The sequence below is a fragment of the Schistocerca nitens genome, chromosome 3 (assembly GCF_023898315.1).
Source record: "Schistocerca nitens isolate TAMUIC-IGC-003100 chromosome 3, iqSchNite1.1, whole genome shotgun sequence".
NCBI lineage: Eukaryota > Metazoa > Arthropoda > Insecta > Orthoptera > Acrididae > Schistocerca > Schistocerca nitens.
The window spans coordinates 656,640,349-656,660,973 of record NC_064616.1 but is presented as its reverse complement, the minus strand read 5'-3'; the positions used below and the strand labels follow the sequence as shown (position 1 = coordinate 656,660,973).

General features: G+C 43.0%; 1 protein-coding gene across 1 annotated transcript in view; it reads right to left on the bottom strand.

Moving 5' to 3' along the window:
* The window catches only part of LOC126248621 (potassium voltage-gated channel subfamily H member 2), a 963,280-nt gene that overhangs the window by 699,923 nt on the left and 242,732 nt on the right, over positions 1-20,625 (bottom strand). The window lies entirely within an intron of this gene.

Here is a 20,625-nt window from a genome sequence, read left to right as displayed (position 1 = left end):
TAGTAAAAAATTTATACAAGTTACTCACCAAACTCTACAGTTGCCTCGTTATGTGCCAAGATCTGGCTTTTGTGTAATGGAATGTATTGGAACAGGTCAGCAGTATGCAGTCTCTCAAATATTGCTGAATTAAAGTCGTGAAATACGCAGCCGGGTCGCGAAGCAGCGAAAGGAGCAAATGTTTCTACCGTAATAAATGTTAGTGGTATTACATCTCTAATTACGCTCAACACACATGACAAGAGCTAATATTAAATGCGCGTTATGCAACGCTAACTAACCTGGCTTCCTGTTTGGACTGCTTGTAGAATGTTTCAAATATCCAAGACATAGCAACAAATAATATTGCTCAAGTTCCTTAATTTTTTACAATTGGCGCCACTAGCCCCAGGGAAAGAGACCATATCTAGTGACACTCTATTGCTTAAGAACTAAATATTGTTTGAAACAATGAGTACTTTGACGGAGACGTCGTATATCGGGATTGGCGACACTACGCAAAGCAAGCGAATGGAGTGTGTTAAGAAGTACCTATGGGCGGCCGCTGCGGTGGCCAAGTGGGCGCTACGAGAATCCGCAGGCGACTGGCGACGTGGTATGGTTTCCTCGCCGCCTGTTGCCCACATCGAGTGACGTGTAAACTACTTCAGACACACAGACACCGAGCCTGCCACGAACATCATTGCTGCAGGACCGCCTAACCTCGACGTGCCAGCCAAGGTAGGCTTCTAAGCTTACGAGCTGAACACCTACGCTCACGACCATACGTAACGCTATATATGTTTCATTGATATGAAGAGAACACTGTTGCGACTGACTGAAAGATAACGTGGGATCGATACAAATTTTCTAACACGTACTAACTCTTTATCACTTGTAAGAAAAGGCAAGGGTGACTGATTTAAAACAGAGCTCATTCTCGAATACCATTTCACGTTTATTAAAATATTACACTGCTATTAGATACTCAACATGTCACACCGGCATTTTGTTACAACATCATCTACTGTAATGTTTGAAATAACAAGTAACAATATTATATGTAACAGATGTTTTGATTACAGGCATTATGTTAACATATATACAAGTATGTAGGCCTTCACTTCCCATTCTCTGTTTGTACTACTCACTGTCTTAAAGGCACTTTCCACCAATCTATCGGTAAACAGAATTAACGATCCTAAAAATCTGACGGGTAGCTGAATCTTCTCAACAAATATCCCAATACAGCTAATACTTACTAACCGTCACAAACATCACATAGTGACATAACTGCCATTTCACCACTACACGTTTAATGTTCCTCTCCTCTTTTACGTTCAGTGTTATTCTTGTTTCTTTCATGTCAGTGTCTTGCTTCTATGAACGTAGAACGTGGTTCTAACACCTCATCGATGACAATATCATTAACAAAGAGGCAGAAGCTCGAAATGGAGAAGAATGGGGAAGACTGGGGAAGACAATCGACCAGTAGCTTAGGCACTCAACTAAAGCGAGGAAAACCGAATACTGAATGGCCGGACGGCTATTCATACTCCTCGCGCGACTCCGCCGTCTGGACCACGGCGCCACCTAGCTCGATGCAGCTTCTAAGATTCTCCCTGAAGCAGTATGGTTTTAAATGTCTCTCTTACGGTCACTGTGAGTGTATTTTCTTGTCATCTAGAAACTACATCTTCCAAAATTATTATTCCGTAAGTTTTTACTATATGTCTTGTGTGTCCATTCCTATCTTTGCTACATCTTTCAGATGCTGCCTAGCTGTAGCTTCATACAATTGACTGCTTATAGTACGTTAGTTTCTATATCTTAAATTTTAGTTAAAATAATACTCATCCATAGTGAGGCTGCGTTACTGCACAAATATGACAGCGGTGTTGTTTGTAAAGGCGTAACGATCCAATGATTAGGAGATCTCCAGAATCACCACAAGCATAACTGACTACAGGATTTCATCTTACGAAAAACGTATGTCTTTTCTTTTTAATACGTTGTTACCCGTTGCCAATATGTGATATGTGTTGCAATGCACTTATCGTATTCAAAATCTATTTGTTAGGGCAACATTGGGACTAATATTGGATCAGAACATGTAGACAGGGTATGTGGCCTAGAGACATAAACTGCGGCTGCAGTTTGGATCTGCACCTACATAAACCAAATTATTCCTGGGCGGTCTATAATGTTAGGATTCAGTATTATACTCTTTAGCGCTCAACCTTCCGGTCAGGGCAGAAACTGTCGCTTGGCTCAAACATTCATATACAGGCTTAGTTCCCTGCAGTCATACCAGTAATCTCACGAGAGACTCAAATTCATCGGATTAGGCTAGGATCTGAACATATTTTCTAGTCAATGCTCTACTGGTATCAGAAGTTTGGAGGTGCTTTGTAGACTTGCTATGTGAAAGTGATGAGACTCGCAATGTCCTGGTATTGCGTTAGTCATATAGTATTTGCACTGTCCAAGAACAAATTACGACCAAGATTCATGACCACATCTTTATGACCCCATACAACGTATGGTATACATGCTGTTCCCTAGAAAAGCAACCATCTACCAACACAAGTAAAAATTATTTGGCACTGTTACTCGGATGTCACAAACGCTGATTACTTTCCCTTTGTTTAGTAAATTAAAAAAATAAAATGCTTTGAGACACTTTATACCTGACACCATCGTTTTTCAGTGAGACATTTCATGGCTTGGAACGAACACAGTGCTACACAACCTTTGACAAACGTGGCCGCTGTGGTCACGCAGGATGTCCAAACCTTTAGAGTCGATTTTATGTATCCTAAACTGACTCCTATAAGGCAGGGGACTAACACTCGAAAATTAATAGTAATGTAAGAAGCCAAGTCAGGAAGCTTGCCTATTTCGTAAGTGAACTTCTTTCGACATTAGCTGCATCTAAAGCATCAGCAGCGTTCAGCTTCGAGCACTGATTGTGAGAAGCACGCTTGTCCAGCGTTAACTTATTGGAGCAGTCGTCGTGACGTTGGTGGCTCAGCTCCTCAAAAGTACAAAGTCGCAAACAGGATTATGATTTAAAGCCGGTGCCAAGGTGCGCGCCGAACTGTTTGGTAACCACTATCGATCACGTGCATTTCTCTCAGAAATTCTTTTCGTTAATATGAGGACGTGGTTTCAAATTTATAATGATAGTGGTTCACGTAAGAAATTAACAGCATATTTACAGCACCTAATGAGAAATGGAAACAGGAGCATACACGTCCCACATACTTGAACCAAAATACAATGGTAGGAAGGTGGTTGTGGGAAGGATGAGAACGGCAGAGGAGCAGCAAGAAAGAGGTATGGGATGGTATCGGAATAAGTGTGTGAGTTTTCTAACTACTTATATTTTTACAACCCGTTTTAACCACTTTTTACTATTAAAATTTATGAAGTTACTTAGCTTATTTTTCTTTTCTTATGTTTTCTTGCAGTATCAATGTGTTCGTGTTGAATTTGTTCCTTCCGACATTTGTGTCTAGTTATGTGTTGTTGGCAGTTGTGATTTTATTTTATAAGATTTTCTGCAAATGTTGAATAACTTGTGTCATGCGTTTCTCGAAGTTTTCCTGGCTGACTGAATATTCCATCATCTTTCGGGCGTACATCCTTGATATTATTAATTTTTGTTAATATGCGTACATCCTTGATATCATTCATTTTTGTTAAGATATTTCGGCTGAAAAACTTACAGCCATTCTCAAGGCGAGTCTCTTGCAACATCTGTCATTGACTCTCTTGTTACCAACAGTGTTATATCTGACGTATGTGCATTTACTACACAGAATCGCATTAAGCGATTTGAAAATCTTGCAAGCGACTCACACTGAGAATGACTGTACAGCTGTCGGCCGAAATATCAGAACAAGAATTAATAATATCCCGGATGCATGGGCCAAATATGATGGACTAACAAGAGTTCTATCATATTTCCAGATCCTAATACGCAGTGTTTTGAACTTGCTAAAGGTTTGACATATAGAGGTTGGGCAAAAATATGCAAACACCGAGAGAAATGCATGCTTGAACATAAATGCAGATGCTAGCCATGCCTGCATGTAGCGCTGTTGTAATTAACCATGAACGATACCTGTGCAATGCCCTCAATGTATTGCAGGTGTCAGTCGTGGTAAGAACAGTATTCCATGTAGCGGTGAGTGCATGATGTCCGAGCCGTGTGGAGTGGCCGCGCAATTAGATGCGTTATGTCACGGAGTGCGCGGCCCCTACCACCGGATGTTCGAGTCCTCCCTCGGCCGTGTGTGTGTGTGTGTGTGTGTGTGTGTGTGTGTGTGTGTGTGTGTGTGTTGTCCTTTTAGTTTAAGTAGTGTGTAAGTCTAGGGACCGATGACCTCAGCAGTTTGGTCCCTTTTAGGAATTCTCTCTCTCTCTCTCTCTCTCTCTCTCTCTCTCTCACACACACACACACACACACACACACACACACACACACACACACCTGCGTTATGCCCGAGAATCATGAGCACAAACGCGGACAAATTGTTGTTGCTCATATAGTGCTTCCGTAACAAACGTATCAGAACTGTTTGGTCAAAGGGCTCTGTATCGAAGATTTATACCGCATACAGGGGCAACGGAAAACCATCATCCGTTAAGTCACAAAGGGGACGAAAGTGTGTGATTGGTGATCGTGACAGACGATCAATGGAGAGGATTGTGACGAAAAATGAGGACGACAGTTGCAAAAGTCTCTGCAAAACTGAATATCGCATTCACGAACAAAACAACACGAAGCCAGCTCCGTAAACGGGAAATTAAAGAGAGATATGGAATTCCAAATCAATATATCAGCAACGCAAATGTCCGTAACAGGAAAACGCTGTGCCGAAGCCGCATAACCTGGACTATGAAGCTATAGAAGAAAATTATTTCGTCAGGCGACTCTTCTTTCAACTGCTTCCAATTTCTGGCCGATTTTACATCTGACGTACGGTTTCCCAAGTTTACGGTGCATACTGCTTGCTGCCACGAGTGGAACACTGCTAGATTTCGGGCAGCCATATCGTGATATTCCTTAGGCCCTGAGGTTACTCTGCATAGCCGCACCTCCACTGGCCGCCAAAGTCACCAGATCTCAATATTACTGAGCCTTTGTGGTCTAATTTGGAAAGAAGGGCACGTGATTGTTTCACCTCTATCTCCTTTAACTGAACTATTATTTTGCACGAAGAATATTATAACATTCCCTTGAAACCTGTACAGGACCTGTCTTTCGAGACGACTGGACGCTGTTTTGAATGCCAACGGTTTTTCTACGCCGTATTAGGCATGCTGATGTGTTGTGTTTTTCGTGTTTCCACATTTTTGTCTACTTCTTTGCTTTCGCAGCTCTAACATTCCCCATTTTGTCTGTTTTAATTATGGCTTTCTGTTTCTGCAGTGTGTTGTTTGTCAGGTGTAGATATTATTGAATGTGGTTTCCACCCTGTGTGCAATTTGTGAGCAGAAGTCATTGAGTACTATTGAGTACCATTTTTTGAGACTTTGTATGCTGTCATTAGAATCTGTGTCTTTTTGGTACGTTGTTTGTCGTTGTTATTATAACAGGGTTGCCTTTGTGTTCATGTTGTTTTTATTTTGTAGTTGGGCTTTAATTTTAGTATTCGGTCTGTACTGTATCTGCACGTTATTGCCGTCTTCAGCAACTGTCCTTTCTATTATCTATGTTCCATGCAGAGAGTAGATAACATTGCTGTAAGCTTCCTGAAAATTTTGAACATGTGTTTACAGATCTGTTCACTTATATTGACGAGGAGAATCGTGTGTTTCAGCTGTTTTTCTGTATTGCGAACATTATGTATGACTGCACTGAATAGGTCGCTTTGTAGAACTGTTGTTTCCCTGACGTACATCTATTAGACAGACAACATCCATCTACGACTGCCAATAGACAACGCTGAATGCTTTCAGTGCATCTAGTATGTCGAATATTACAATTTCAATATAGGATATGAAAATATTTGAAATTTGGAGACTAAAAGTCAATAAATACACACGAACCCTAACATCAGGAACAAAAAATAATCTGTATGTCATGTTGGTACGAAATGGATTGCCTTATGTCCAGTGGAATACCTTCCCAATATAGCTGTAGATACTTGCGACTATTTAGAATGCCATCAATAAAACAAGGATAATACTGAGATTCTTGAGAAGCTCTCACCAAATATGGACAGACCGAAGTCGTTATCCATCCACTTCTCTCAGCCAGCGTGCAATTTCAACTGACCATTAGTACAATATTGTAAAGAGTGATTTTTCAATGGTTTGTAAACGATGCTTCGTCCGTAAACATAATGTTGCACAGAACGCCGGGTGACTCTTCAGTTTTCGTAGGCAACATTTGGAAAACTGCATCCAATTTTGAAAGTTATTACTAAGAAGTTGTTGGTGGAACGAAATGTGTAAAGGCCGAAGTGAATTGAAATGGATTATTCGCAGACCTCTCCTTCGGCTGATAATACTCGCACATTCAATGTGCCTTTTGTGACATGTGGATTGTGTGTTACCACTGTTAAAATCTTAGCTACATTTCTATCATCAGTTTTGTTAATTTTCTTTGGTGTATTTTAGCCTTCACACTTTCAGTTTCTAAAACACTTTTTGTAATATCTACAAAGGGTCATCGTGAGGGCTTGGCATTATCATGATACCTTTCAACATGCAACTGCACCGCTGCTGTAACAGTTTTGCGACATACACCGTAACCGAAAACCTCATTCATTTGTTCGACTGATGTACACATTGTAAAAGTCTAAACAACTTCGGGAGTAGGTTGTATGATCACAGCAGCAAAGCAGAGGCTAAAGAGCTTCAAGTGCACAGGTGAACACACAAACCGTAGTTGAGTTACGTATTTGCTTATATGTGATCTAGTAGGATAGTGGTTGTAGGACCTCTTCTCCTGATGGCGGGTCAGCGGTTTTCGGCGCCGTTATCTTGTTACTATTTGATCATGTGCCGCTTGTTACGTCGCTCCAACCCTCTTCGAGGCTCTTTATAATGTTGCCGAAAAACGTAATTACAGGTAAAGTTTAAACTGTTTGCGAAATGCGTTCTTGAGAAGTATGTGCCGTGTAAACGGATTAAGGACGGAAAAGACCCAACCTGGTTCATTCCTTTCACTGCCAACATTTTTTGGAGTTAGACACATTAATAGGTATTTTAATTCATTTTGAAATCAGAAGTAACAATATGAAAGAAAATACACTGAAGCGCCAAAGAAACTGGTATAGGCAATCCTATTCAAATACAGAGATATATAAAGAGGCAGAATACGGCGTTGCGGTCGGCAACGCCTAAGACAAGTGCCTGGCGCAGTTGTTAGATCTGTTACTGCTGCTACAATGGCAGGTTATCAAGATTTAAGTGACTTTGATCGTGGTGATATAGTCGGCGCACGAGCGATGGGACGCAGCATGTCCGAGGTACCGATGAACTGGGGATTTTCCGGTACGACCATTTCACGAGAGTATCGTGAATATCAGGAATCCGCTAAAACATCAAATCTCCGACATCGCTGCTGATGGAAAAAGATCCTGCAAGAACGAGACCAAAGACGACTGAAGAGAATCGTTCAACGTGACAGAAGTGCAACCGTTCCGCAAATTGCTGCAGATTTCAATGCTGGGCCATCCACAAGTGTCAGCGTGTGAACCATTCAACGAAACATCATCGATATGGGCTTTCTGAGCCGAAGGCCCTCTCGTATACCCATGATGCCTGCACGACACAAAGCTTTACGCGTAGCCTGGGCTCGTCAACACAGACAATGGACTGTTGATGACTGGAAACATGTTGCCTGGTCGGACGAGTCTCGTTTCAAATTGTATCGAACGAATGGACGTGTACGGTATGGAGACAACCTCATGAATCCATGGACACTGCATGTCAGCAGGGGACTTTTCAAGTTGATGGAGGCTCTGTAATGGTGTGGGGCGTGTGCAGCTGGAATGAAATGGGACCCCTGATACGTCTAGATACGACTCTGACAGGTGACACGTATGTAAGCATCCTGTCTGATCACCTGCATTCATTCATGTCCATTGTGCATCCCGACGGATTTTGGCGATTCCAGCAGGACAATGCGACACACCACATGCCCACAATTGCTACAGGGTGGCTCCAGAAACGCTCTTCTGAGCTTAAACACTTCCGTTGGCCACCAAATCCCTCAGACACGAACATTATTGAGCATATCTGGGATGCCTTGCAACATGCTGTTCAGAAGAGATCTACACCCCCTCGCACCCTTACGGATTTATGGACAGCCCTGCAGGATTCATGGTGTCAGTTCCTTCTAGCACTACTTCAGACCTTACTCTAGTCCATGCCACGTCGTGTTGCGGCACTTCTGCGTGTTCGCAGGGGCCAGTTTCTTTGGCTCTTTAGTGTATTTACCGCCGTTTCCTTTTCCTACGCAAGAAGGGGTCAGACATGCAGGGTTATTCATAGTAACTCTGGGGTTTCAGTAGAAGACCTCGCAAAAACTACAAGACATAGAAAAAAAGACACATTTCAGTGGATATATGATCTCTCTCAGTTTGTAACCTATCTCACAGGTATTCAATATGGGCACTGTTTGCGACGTCGAAAACGTCAATAGGTACATGTAATTCATTAACGCGAATTGTTGTGGAAGGAGCGACAGTAACCCGCCTTGCAAATCAGTTTACTGGTTTGTCCACTCGCAGTCTCGAACTAATGCGATGCAACAATATGGAGCACAAGGTTAATAAGGCAGCACGGCCTACAGGCGCACTCTATAATTATAAGAATTTTGCATTTTGTCCCTCTACCAGTGGGACATTGATATGTACAAAAAACAACTTACAATAATTTGCCACTGCATCTCTGATAATCTAACGTGGGAATCAAACGATCTAACGGTAGTGAAAGCGTTAATAACAAAATTCGGAGAATGCTGAGGAAACAGAGATCGTTGATTTCTCGGTTCAAAACGAATGTGCAAATTTTGGGAGGTCAAATTTAGTGTAAAAAGATGAATGCACAAAGTATGCAACCTGTATCGCCACACTATAGCGAAAGATCTTCCAAGAACACCATCTGACCCTTCGTAAAAACCCTAACCGGCTCGAAGACTTCTGTTCAGTCACTCATACACCAGTCTGGTTTGGCAATACAAGACAGCAAAAGGAAAGCTGAAACTTAAAATATCGCGTTTAACAAATCATTAATCCAAGAGGATCGTACATACATACCATCGGCTGCCATACCACAGACTCCTATGTGGAGGACATAGAATAGGTATGCCTGGCTCGAGAAGCGACAGAAAGAATTTGTTTTCAACAAATCGGCAGGTACGAATGGAATATCAGTTCGGTTTTACAGAGAGCAGTCTCGCTCAGCGCAAAGCCCCGAACGACTTGACAAAAGGGGAGTTGACTCCAGCATATACGAAGGGTAAAAGAACGGACCCGCAAAATTACATGCCAATATCTTGAAAGTAAGATATAAGATGAATATTACCAAAAGCAAAACAGGGGTAATGGAATGTAATCGAATAAAATCTGGGGATTTTGAGTTAATTAGATTAGGAAACGACAGACCAGATGTAGTAGAAGAGCTTTGCTATTCTGGTAGTAAAATAAATGATGATGGCCGAAGTAGAGAGGATACAAAATACAAACTGGCAACGTCAAGAAAAGAGATTCTGAAGAAGAGAAATTTGTTAATACAGAATATAAATTTAAGTTTTAGGAAATTGTTTCTGAAGGTTTTTTGTCTTGAGTCTAGCCTTGTATGAAAGTGCAACATTGATCATACACAGTTCACGCAAGAAGGAGAATAGAAGCTTTTGGAACATGGTGCTACAGAAGAACGCTTAACATTAGATGGGTAGACTTTGTAACTAAAAAGGAAGTACTGAAAAGAACTGAGAAGAAAAGAAATTTGTGGCATAACTTGACTGAAACAAAGGTCCGGTTGATATGACGCATTCTGAAACATCAAGGGATCACCAATACGCTACTGGTGGGAAAGAGGCAGGGGGGAATAAAGATTATAGAGGGAGACCAAGAGATAAAGACAATAAACAGATTCAGTAGTTATTCGGAGATGAAGAAGTTTGCACAGGATAGAGTAGCATGAAGAGATGCATTAAATCATTCTTCGGACTGAAGACCACGATAACAACAACAACAACAAACTTTAACACCAGTTCGCTGTAGAGCTCTTGAGTTTATTCTAAGTTCAAGTATAATAAATTTGAGACAGAAAAGCATCTATCCATAAATCAGCACGGATTCAGAAAGCACCGCTCGTACGAAACTCACTTTGCCCTTTCCTCGCACGATATCCTGAGAACCATGGACAAAGGGCAACAGGCAGATTCCATATGCCTAGATTTTCGGAACGCAGTGGACAAAGTGCCCCTATGCAGATTGTTTACGAAGACCCAAGCGTACAGAGAGTATGTTCCCAGATACGTGAGTGGCTCAAAGATTTCTTAAGTAATAGAACCCAGTACGTTGTCTTCGACGGCGAGTGTTCATCAGATACAAGGATGTCGTTAGGAGAGCCCCACGGAAGAGTCCCCTAGGCACCCAGAAGCCATGATTCTATGTCAATGTAATTTCTTGCATACACACAACCGGCAAGTATGTAAATAATTGGCCGGCCGAAGTGGCCGTGCGGTTAAAGGCGCTGCAGTCTGGAACCGCAAGACCGCTACGGTCGCAGGTTCGAATCCTGCCTCGGGCATGGATGTTTGTGATGTCCTTAGGTTAGTTAGGTTTAACTAGTTCTAAGTTCTAGGGGACTAATGACCTCAGCAGTTGAGTCCCATAGTGCTCAGAGCCATTTGAACCATTTTTATGTAAATAATTAGAGCTGAAATTCACTGTGACAGGAACAACGGCTACTAAATGAATTAGTCTTGTTCGTATTTAGTATTATTACCATGCCTGGTAGGCTATGTAAGTGGAGTGAACAGTGCCAGATGAAGGGTGATCACGGTGAAGACGCGGAGAGCCCACGTAGTCAAGTGAGACGGCGTTGTAAACACCTGACAGTTTGAACGGAGTCTCATTGTGTATGTCCATTTGGCCGGCTGGTCAAAACGTACAATATCCAGCTTTGTGTGACAGTGGCCCAATGCTGGACTGCGTGGGAACATAAGAGCAGTCATACTCGTTATCAAGGTTCTGGTAGATCCCCACAAGGGGGGAGCACCATCTTGTGCACCAAGCGCATCATAACCCCTTCAGATTTGTGCCTGCCATTCGAGAACAAGAAAGGAACTCCGAGCAACATTCTGTCATCCTGCATCATTGGTCGGAGAGTAGCAACAGCTAGACTAGTGAATTACCGGCACATGCGTACGCTGCCTTTACCACCACAACACGAATGACTGCGTTTAGAGTAATGTCGTGAGGGGAAGCAAGAACAGCAATTTCATCGCATTGTGTTCAACGATGAATCGCAGATCGGCACTACCCCGAATGACCATATTTAGCAAGTATGGCGGTGACCTGAGTCGAGATACGATTCTTATGTTTTACACAGACACGGTGATATTTATCCAGGCGTCAATGTGTAGTGAGCAATCGGATATGACTTGAGGTCGCGGTTGGTAGTGGCTAAGGGAACACTGACGGCACAGCGGTACATCATGGCAGTCGTATATCCTCATGTGTTACCTCTCAAGTACGAGTAATTTGGTGCTATTTTTCAACAGGACAATGCTCATTCACACATGGCAAGGTTCCCTGATCTGTCCCCTACAGAACATTTGTGGCACCAGATCGACTGTCAGTTCCGTTCCAGTGCAAGTATCCACGATATCAAGGACCGGTTACAAAAGTTGTGGTCCAGCTTGCCACAGGGGAAGATGCAACGGCTTTATGATATATTTCCCAACCGAATCAGTGCATGCCCCCATGCCATGTGGGGTGCAACGTTATACTGAGAAGTGGGCTCATACTTCCAAGTTATTTGCAAACTTGGCTCGAAATCTGAACCAGTGAAATAAAATTATGCACCCTCTCAACCCGTGAAATTTCATTTCGTTCCTTCCTACCCTTCTCGCTATTTCACTTTCTCGTCAGGCAGTGTATCTAGGCGGAACGCTGCAAAGCAATATGAAATGGAACGATCACATACGATCGGCAGAAGGGAAGGCAAATGGTCGACTTCATTTTAGTGTGAGAATATTTTGGAAAGTGTGGTTCATCTGTAAAGGAGATCGCGTCTACAACATTACTGCTACACATTCTTGAGTACTGCTCGAGTGTTTGGGATCCCCACCAAGTAGGATTAAAGGATGACTTACACGTAGATCAGAGGCGTACTGCTATATATGTTACCGGTAGATTCGATCAACACGCGATTATTACGGGGACGCTTCGTTAACTGAAATAGGAATCCCTGGAGGGAAGACGACGTTCTTTTCAGGGAACACTAATGAGAAAATTTAGAAAACCGGTACTTGTGGATAGCTGCAGAACGATTCCATCGTACATGTCGCGTAAGGACCGCGAAGATACGATAAGAGAAATTAGGGCTCTTACAGAGATATACAGATAGTCTTTTTTCCTCGCTCCATTTGCGAGCAGAACAGAAAAGCGAATGACTAGCAGTGATGCAGGGTACCCTTCACCATGGACCATAAGGACTTATGTATGTATGAGTAGAACCAGAATTAAAAGAAAATAGCGTTAAAAACTACTTCGATACGTCGAAAAATTAACCACATTCTTCGCCATAACTTTGGGAATATTGCACCTCTGTTTTTGATATACAGGGTGATTATAATTAAAGTTCAACTTTCAAACTGCTGTAGAAATAACACCACTGGTCAGAATGACGTCAAATTGCAACGGAATATTATCGCAGTAGGGGGAAAACGTACGGCAGAAAAAAATAATGTGAAAGTTGATCAATAGATCGCGCTGTATGTGTCTGAATACATAAATGAAAACACCTGTCATGCACACAACCCATTGAAGTTGGTATAAACATGCCAGGTACATGGCTTTTCCTCCCTTCGCGTCTGCGACGTTCGCCATGACTGTCTCAATGCACAAGACCGCGCTCTGCTTGTAAAGCTGTGTTACAAGAATGATGACTGTGCACACGTCGCTCTGCAGAAGTTCCGGACACTGAAGGATTTGAAAAAAAGGTTTTGGTCCGATGACTGCCGTGGGTCTGGAGAAAATGATTCGGAAATTCAAAAAGACAAGTTCTTTTGGTGTGCAAACTGGTAAAGGGAGGAAACGAATTGATTCGACATCAGTGGAAGCAGTGGACACAGCAATACAGGAGGAGACGAGTGGTGGTGTGCAAATGTGTAGTGCACGGAGAACTGCCCGAACACTGGACATACCCGTGAGCACGGTGCGCAAAATCCTACGAAACATCCTTCTTTGCAATCCATTCGAAATTACCCATCTGTACGATTTGCTTCCTGTTGACCTGCCAGCAAGAGAGACCTTTACTTTAAAATTTCTTGCTCACATGGAAGTGGACAATGATTGGCCGTGGAAGATTTTGTGGACAGACGTAGCCCACTTCCATATGACAGGGTATGTCAATACACAGAATTGTCGAATACGGGCAACGGAAAATCCACACGCAAATCAACCAGTACCACTTCATCCTGAAAGGGCTAATGTGTGGTTCATCATTTATCATAGGACCATATTTTTTCGAAGAGACAGGTGCCTCCGGTCCTGTTACCTGTACCGGCACTGGTAAGCGCTACGAGTGTCTTTTGCCCAACCACGTCATTCCAGCTCTCCAACATTGTGGATGTGTGGATCGGATCATTTTTATGGAAGATGGCGCACATCTGCACATTGAAAATCCTGTTAAGCAGCTGCTGAAGCGCCATTTCGGAAATTCTAGAATTATCAGCCGCCATTTCCTTACAGCCTGGCCGCCCCGATTACCTGATCTTAATCTGTGTGACTTCTGGCTGTGGGGCTATCTGAAAGATGATGTGTTCAGTGTTCCGTCTGCAAACTTAGCTGCATTGAAGGCACGCATTGCGCAACACATTCTGAAACTGATCACGGAAACACTTCGATAAGTTGTGGAACATGCTGCTTCTCGATTGCAACTTGTTGCAGAAAACAGTGGACAGCATATTGAACATGTTTTGCGCCAGTCAATGAAATTAATAATTCAATTTGATTTTGATTGATGCTTTTTATGCGGTTTTTGGCCTCAGGACAATTAAAAACCGATTTTTCCCGTTCGATGTGTTACGACCTTGTCGTAGTGGGTGGGCTTACGTAAACTAACAGTATCACACCTATACACCCATGCACACTGAGTAGTACAGTTTGTTTGACATCAGATGTACACTTCAGGCTTCGTTGTATGATTCATTTGTCATTTGTAGACGACCACTATTAAATTATGATGCTTACAGTGCCATCTACTGCTACATTTTGTAACTATTTACTTTTCTTCTGCCTTACACTTTCCCCCTTCTCCGATAATATTCCGTTGCAATTTGACGTCATTCTGACCAGTGGTGTTATTTTCACAGCGGTTTGAAAGTTGAACTTTAATTATAATCACCCTGTATTTTGGGAGAGTTGTTTTAGTTGCGTCGGAAACAAATATTGGTCCCGACACACAGTCAGCTTCTGACCATTAAGATGGTGAGTGTCATCGAGAGCTCGACTTTTAACGGAAATATGATGCGATTTTAACATCGAGAAACGTTTACAGGTGGATACTGCTGCAAAATCTCTGAGGGCATTAGTGGTACAGTATACAGGCTGTTTCTAAATTAATATCGGGGTTTTAACGGTTTATAATATTTACTACATTAAACTTACAGTTACAAATGATATGTCAAATGAAAAAGCAACTCAAACAGTTGTGTTTGGCACCAGCACGCAGTGTTTCCGCCGCAATCCGCTAGACAGCGGTAGTAGCGAAGATGGCAGATAGTGAACAGAAAGCGTTTTGTATTTTTCAGTTTGCAAAGACCGAATCTGTAGTTACTGTGCAACGTGCATTACGGGTGAAGTTCGGTTGTGATCCTCCAAGTGGTAATAACATTCGTAGATGCTATCATCAATTTGAAGATACCGGCTGCCTTTGTAAAGAGAAGAGCACAGGACGACCAAAAGTTATTGGAGAGACTTTTGAGCGAGTGAGAGCGTCGTTCACTCGTAGCCTAAAGAAATCAGTCCGGAAGGGTCGTCGTGAATTACAAGTTCCCGTATCGACTGTTTGGAAAGTTTTAAGAAAATGTGTACAATTACATCCTTACCGTTTACAGTTATTACAGGCTTAGCCGGCAGACCATGGATTAGGAGCCAACTTCACACACGAAATGTTGTTTCACGGCGATGAAGATTCTCTGGATCATGTTGTCTTCAGTGATGAATGGACCTTTTACCTTAGTGGACATGTTAACACTCACAATGCGTGCATCTGGGGATCATAAAATCCTCACGAGGTCGTACAAATGCCATGAGATTCCCAAAAAGTGACTGTTTTTTGTGCCGTATCCCTGCAGAAAGTTTATGGGCCTTTCTTTTTGATAAACCTACTGTAACTGGCACTTCTTATCTTGATACGCTGGAGCAATGTCTCTTCCCTCAGTTGGAAGATGAGCCAGAGAACTTCATTTTCCAGCAAGATGGTGCGCCACCTCACTGGCCTAGTGAAGTACACAATTGATTGAACTTCATTGTACCCAAGTGCTGGATAGGCCGCAAGGGGCCCAATGACAGGGCTTGCTCTGCATGGCCTCCACGTTCACCTGACGTAACGCCATGCGACTTTTTCTTTTGGGCCTTCATCAAGAATCGTGTGTATGTGCCTCCGCTACCACCAGACCTCCCTGATTTAAGAAACTGGATTGAAGCAGCTGTTGCTACAATCACTGAAGACACACTTATCAATGTTTGGGAAGAACTTGGCTATAGATTTGATATGTGCTGTGTGACAAAGGAACTCACATTGAACATTTATAAGGTTCTTGGTAAAACTGTTTGAGTTTCTCTTTCATTTGACATATCATTTATAACTGTAAGTTTAATATAATAAATATTATAAAACGTTAAAACTCCGATATTCATTTATAAACACCCTGTATATCAGTAACAACAAGTTATTAACGTACTCGTTGTATGGCTTTAGAAATGAGTTATCAATCGACAAGGTAAATTACTACTTCTTGTATTAAACAACAAATTGTTCTGTCACGGAATTATTTCTTGAGTATCTGTCTCAGCTAGTAAATTTTTTGTTCCTGTAACAAACATCATATTCCGAAATAAAATGAAGATCGATGGAGTCAAGGCAAGTCGATATAATTTATTCTACAGCATACACAGTAAAAAGGTGCTCTACACAGCCACGTAATAAAATGTTGATTTCTATTTGACAGGGGCAGCATAGAACAACTCAATAATTTGATTCCTCAAATATAATTCTGTCAAGATTGACGTTCCACTTGCTTAGAATAGAGAAATACATAATGAAGTGGATAAAGTCTTATTTTAGAGCACGAGGCGAGAAGAGAGAGCTCTCATGGATAGGACATATTCATGATTTCCTGCATAAATCAAAAGTAGATGTTTCTTCGATCAGAATATTTCCTGTGCTAACACATGTACTCGTAATAAGTGGCCCACTGTGACACGAAGCATATTCCTAGCACAACAGCGTCCCGTATGTGCCGTACATGGTGCTATCTTACAAAAACTGAATGAAGAAGTTCGGGAGTTTTAGACTGAGTTGGCAGGTTTTATAATCTCTCATGAAATTTCGATTTAACAACGTGCACTTGTTTAAGAAGAAGTGTTGCATCCATTTGCTCAACACAAAACAGAAAAATTCTGTATGTGTCAGCAATGTACGTACACAACACAATTAGATCACTTTTTCGAAATCCCGTAATTTTCCTCCATTGCGTCGCAGAAGTTTAAAAATGGCTCAAAGGTGCCTAAAACCTTCCTCTGTAATAGTTCAAAGCGTGGCACCCTGCGACGTTACCTCGAGCTCGATGACGCTGCAAACAGCAAGGTATTGACACATGCAAGAAAAAGGCTAGGACTCAGCAGTTACTGCGACGTGTAGGGCGAGTTAATGATGTCACACTGGCGTCAAATTTCACTATAATTCTGGCGAATGTCACCGTAGATCTACCACGTGACGAGAAGCTCTTCACAACATGCCTTACTCACATTTCACCCCTTATTTTGACGACTCTGCGATAGAGGTCAGGACCGCGACTTCAGCGTTGAAATCACACCGTTTTCTTATGGGTGGCCCCGGAAAACATTTCAGACACACCGCCGCACTGAATCTATACGAAAATGCCTCAGGGGGTGGCGTAAAGGGCGTCAGTGGAACCAACCATTTTCCTGGGGCGTTGATTCCAACACATCCAACACATTTCTCGGTCGAAAACTATTTGTTTCAAACCTCCACTAAGGGCATCATCAGGCTGCATCCCCACTGAAGCTGATCGCACCCCTTTCAAAGCGCGACCGCAATTTTTCTCTTATGTACAGTTAGGAACAACCAGGGGCCGTTCAAACCCATTCGAAAAAATTTTAACGTGATCCGAAGCAACAAAGGTTGCTTATACCTTTTCAGCCCTTCATTTTCGCAGAAGAGGGAGGGAGGTACAGCACTGGACACATACGTCAATAAATCGGCAAATGGACCCTGTACCACTCCCCCCACCCCCCACTAGTTCAGCAACACCCTCAGTAGCACCCACCCACCTTTATGGAGAATTTTAAAAATATGCCCTTACAGAGACAACATGCGAAGTAGCTCTAGCCGGCTGCAGGCAAGCATCTGCAATTGGAGGTTGTCAAGGGGCTGCCTGCCTGCAGCGCCCAGGACTACTTCAGAGGATCTCTCTGTACAAGTACATTTTCAAAGTCCTCTATAAAGGTGTGCAGGTGCAAAATGGCTCTGAGCACTATGGGACTTAACTGCTAAGATCATCAGTCCCCCTAGAACTTAGAACTACTTAAACCTAACTAACCTAAGGCAGGATTCGAACCTGCGACCGTAGCGGCAGGTGCCACCAAAGGTATTGTCGAACTGAGGTCTCTTAGACGTACCCTTTGCCGTTTGATTCATGCATGTGTCAATGTTGCTTGCACGTCTGAAGGAACATTGTATCGTACTCCATAATAAGACAGGCACTCCTCTTTCGTATTTATTCGCCAGGTCCTCGACTATCAATAAATATGTCCTTCCTGGAGGGGAATATACGTAACGTACGAGTTCAGATTGTGACAGATATGGGAGTTAGAGTCTGGCTGTGATGCGTGCTCGAATGGCCAAAGTGGTTAAGGCGATTGGTCACGTAAATCGGCTTGTCCGGGATCGAATCCCAATCCGGCACAAATTTTAATTGTCGCCATTTCACTATACAGCCCAAAGTGGTTCATACTCGCAAATGCGAATACATTTCCTATATTTCTTGACGGATGTAGTCGGTGCAGTGCCTGTTTTTTTCGGATATGCACACATGCAAGTCCAAATGAACATTGCATCGTGCTTCACAGGCATCGATCTTACGTATATTACCAGGATTGACTGAAAAGTAATGCCTCCACCTTCGTAACTCTTTAACAGTTGGTAGCATTGGTATACGGCGGGCACTGGCTCTTTCCGTAGCCTCTTCTCTACAGCTCCAGTTGGCGGGAAGCCTTAGCACTGAACGGTTGTGTTGTTACAGTGTAAAGTATGGAACCCTGTGCAGACGATCGGTCCATGCGATTTAAGCAGCTTGCAGTCATTGAATTCTTGACAGCAGAAGGTGTCACACCAAAGGTGATTCATCAGAGAATGAAAGCAAAAAAATGCCTCTGAGCACTATGGGACTCAACTGCTGTGGTCATAAGTCCCCTAGAACTTAGAACTACTTAAACCTAACTAACCTAAGGACAGCACACAACACCCAGCCATCACGAGGCAGAGAAAATCCCTGACCCCGCCGGGAATCGAAGGATGAAAGCAGTTTATGGTGATTGTGTTCATGTGAGTACTGTGCGTCGTTGGGGGAGTAAGTTTAAAGATGTTGGGGCATGAACATCTGACCTGCGTGGCCAACAAAGAGTTGGATGGCCTGTGGCAGCAACCACCGAGTTTCATAAGCAAAATGTTGACAGATTGATTCAGGACGATCGTCGTATCACTCAGAGAGAAATTGTAAGCACAATCGGCATTTCACAAGAACGTGTGGGTCATATTATTGCTTTGCTTGGCTATCGAAAGATCTGTGCACGATGGGTATCCGGGATGCTGACTCCTGAAATGAAAGGGCAAAGATTTGCAATTTGTCACGAACTCCTCTCGCGTTACGAGAATGAAGGTGACGCCTTTCACCATTCAATTGTGACAGGAGACGAAACGTGGGTACACCATTACGACCCGGAGACGAAACGTCAGTCTACGGAATATCGACACAAAGACTCGCCTCGGAAAAAGAAATTCAAGACGCAGCCCTCAGCTCCGGAAAAATCATGGCCACAGTGTTCTGGAACGCAGATGGTGTTATCGATGTTGATTTCCTTGATCGCGGGACAACAATAGCGCCGGCCGGAGTGGCCGAGCGGTTCTAGGCGCTTCAGTTTGGAACCGCGCGACCGCTACGGTCGCAGGTTCGAATCCTGCCTCGGGCATGGATGTGTGTGATGTCCTTAAGTTAGTTAGGTTTAAGTAGTTCTAAGTTCTAGGGGACTGATGACCTCAGATGGTAAGTCCCATAGTGCTCAGAACCATTTGAACCATTTTTTTGACAACAATAAATTCAGAGCGTTACATCACAACGCTGCGAACTCTGAAGGGAAATGTTTTCCTGCAGCATGACAATGCCAAACCACACACTTCACAACAGCAGAACTTCAGAGACCGAAGCTCACCACCGTATGGCATCCTCCATACAGTCCAGATTTAGAACGGTCTGACTTACATCTTTTCCCGATAATGAAAGACGATCTGCTGGGACATCATTATGCTTCTGATGAAGACGTGGTTGCGGAAATAGAGTGTCGACTTCTTCTGCGACGGCTTCAGAAAACTTGTTCATCTGTGGCAGAAATGTATCCAACTGGCTGGTGATTATGTGGAAAAGCGAATATTGGTAATTAAAGATCACATTCAAAGGATAATTTCTGCGTGTGAGTTTTTAAAATATTCCCATCCAAACCCAATTAACGAAGGTGGAGGCATTACTTTTCATTCAACCCTCGTAATTTTAGTTTTTTGTAATTCCCTTAGATCCCCTCAGGAGAGTGCTAAGATAGTTCCTACAATAGCAGCGCGGACTAGTCTTTCGCCGGCCGGAGAGGCCGTGCGGTTCTAGGCGCTACAGTCTGGAACCGGGCGACCGCTACAGTCGCAGGTTCGAATCCTGCCTCGGGCGTGGATGTGTGTGATGTCCTTAGGTTAGTTAGGTTTAACTAGTTCTAAGTTCTAGGCGACTGATGACCTCAGAAGTTAAGTCGCATAGTGCTCAGAGCCATTTGAACCATTTTTGACTATTCTTTCCCTGACCCATGTCCATTAAATTACCTCTCTAATGTCCTCGCTATCGACGCTAAACTATATCTGTCGCTCCTTCCTTCCAAC